The sequence below is a fragment of the Silene latifolia genome, chromosome 9, assembly GCF_048544455.1.
Source record: "Silene latifolia isolate original U9 population chromosome 9, ASM4854445v1, whole genome shotgun sequence".
Taxonomy (NCBI): Eukaryota; Viridiplantae; Streptophyta; class Magnoliopsida; order Caryophyllales; family Caryophyllaceae; genus Silene; species Silene latifolia.
Genome location: NC_133534.1, coordinates 97,000,927 through 97,003,925, shown reverse-complemented (window position 1 = coordinate 97,003,925; position 2,999 = coordinate 97,000,927).

The following is a 2,999-nucleotide window of genomic DNA, read 5'->3' as shown; positions in this document are numbered from 1 at the left end:
ATTAGTTTTTTATTAAGACAAACTATTGATAACGGGTACTCAAAGCAAAACCGTTGTTATATGTTAATAACAACGGGTCAATAAAAGTCAACCGTTGTCAAAACTTTATTACAACGGTTAAAATATACCCGTTGTAATATATTTTCACCAAATTTGCGCCAAAATGAAATATGTCAAAAAAATCAATGACAACGGGTAGGGGTACTACAACCGTTGTTGAAAGTAATAACAACGGGTAATGTAACTATAACCGTTGTTGATTGTAATAACAACGGGTAATGTAACTATAACCGTTGTTGAAAGTATTAACAACGGGTAATTTAAATATAACCGTTGTTATTGTTGAACCTTTTTTTTTTAAATTACTGTAATTCCATTACAGTCCAAACTCAAATAATACATACTTTAAATGTAAGAAGCACCATATACTTTGCAACATTATTCAAAGAATTTCAACACCAAAGATCCACATCTAATAATAAGATCAAGAAAATAAGACAACACCAGCATGCATGCATACTGCATATCTAAGCTACAGGATTTACCATGCCATGCAAATTTGGGAATTTTTATTTAACAATGACCATTATTGATTTACCAATAAATTAAACCATCAAATTACTGGTCTGAAAATGACTCAAAATGTTGGTCGTCCATATCACTTTGTCCTGATGAACCATATCAGGATCGGGGACGTTTCTTGGATGTCATAGTTTCTTCGTTAACCCAAATACCTTCACCATGGTCATCATGCATATAGATGCTTTCAGTGTCCTCATGATCAGTGTTAACATCATCGAAATAAGATACAGTGGTAGAGTGATCCATTCCCTCAAAAACGACATCCTGATCATCATCACCATTATCGGATGGACTACTCCTTCTACTCCTTATAGACAGTACAACAGACCACTTCTTATCCATAGGATCGGTGACATAGAACACTTGTTTAGCTTGGGATGCCATTATGAAAGGACCATCCTTATTATTGCCAACCTTACCCAGATTGACCAACGTAAATCCCATCTTATACTTTTGGACACAATGGAGGTTGTTATCAACCCAGTTACATCGAAACAAAGGCATTTTGAAATCAATGTAATCTAGTACCAATATTTCTTGAATAACACCATAATAAAGGCATTTCCCCAAATAGGCTTTTTATCTTTTGAAGTAGCAAAGTGCATTGCCTCGAATTCAGAACTCACACCACTATTTTGCATTGTGTTCAACTCATCTTGCTCACGGGTGTAAAAAGTATATCCATTAATGGCAAAACTGCTGTAAAAGGTGACCTTGGCATTTGGACCTAAACAAAGACGTAGTAACCTAGGAGAGATGTCATCACCAGTTTGATTCGTACACTCTAAGACAATATTCCTAAACCACTCTGCAAACGTCTTCGTATGCTCGTTTATAATCCACTTCTCGGTCTTGTTTGGGTGATCGTATTTGAGCTCATCTTTGTGTTGTTGAATATAAGGTTGCACCTCATCTTCGTTGTTCAGCACATACGTATGTGCTAAATGCAACATTTCACTTGTCACAATTTTTTCAACCCGGCCCCTAATACCTTTTCCGGTCATCCAGTCACTATGACGATTCTTAGGAACGCCAATCAACTCCTCAGGGGAGAGATGAGCGTAACAATATGAAAGAGCTTCGTCTAAAATAGCGCGTTCAGTAATACAACCTTCCGAACGATACCGATTAGATGTATAATCCTTGTAGACTTTCATCAATCTTTCGAAAGGATACTGGTATCTCAAGTACACGGACCCAAGGTACAAAATATCCCTAACCAAGTGAATGGTCAGATGAATCATGATATCGAAGAAAGAGGGTGGAAAATACATTTCCAACTGACAAAGAGAGGTACAACGAGGTCCTGCAATGAATCCGCGTCATCGGGATCGATGACTTTCTCGCATATGGACTGGAAGAAGAGAAAGAATCTAGTTATAGCATATCTTACCTTTTCAGATAAAATGGAACGAATAGCCACAGGTAGTAATTGTTGCATCAAAGTGTGACAATCATGTGACTTTAACCCGGTGAGTTTTAGGTCTTGGATCGACACTAGGCTTTTGATGTTCGACGAATAACCATGTGGCACTTTAATTCCATTCAAGCATGCACAGAACTCTTTTTTCTCATTCCGTGAAAGGGTATAAGTTGATGGCGGTAAAAATGTACGATTACCTCTCTTCTGTGGTGCCAACTCTAGCCTAATACCCATCATTTTCATATCTTCCCTAGCTGCGGCGTTATCCTTTGTTTTACCAGGAACATTCAGAAGGGTATTGATAATATTATCACAGACATTTTTCTCAATGTGCATGAAATCGAGGCAATGCCTGACCTCCAGGTCAGGCCAATATGGAAGTTTATCAAAAGATATGGATCTTTTCTTATACCCACGAGTATACAATTTAGAGCCGCTCTTCTTCCCATAATCTATCTCAATATGCTTTACTTTCTGATAAACTTCATGCCCACTCAAAATTCTAGGAGGTTGACAAAGTTCTTGTCTTCCATTGAATGCTTTCTGCATCTTGCGATAACAATGGTCATGATACAAGAACCTCCTATTTCCCATACACACATACTTACGAGAAGACTTCAAGAATTCAGACTCGATATCCTCCCCACTTAATGGACAAGCCTCTTTCCCATGAACTGTGTGCCCAGAAAGGTCGCCATAAGTCGGATAGTCAGATATTGTACACAATAACATCGCTCTCAAATTGAAAGTTTCGTTCTTATATGCATCAAATACTTCTATCCCACTATCCCACAACAATCGCAAATAATCTAGAAGAGGTTCCAAATATACATCTATATCATTTCCAGGTTGTTTACGGCCGGAAATTAACAACGACAACATCAAATACTTTCTTTTCATGCACACATATGGAGGTAAGTTATAAATATCCAACACTACTGGCCAAGTACTATGTTGGCTACTCATGTTTCCGTGTGGGTTCATTCCATCAGTG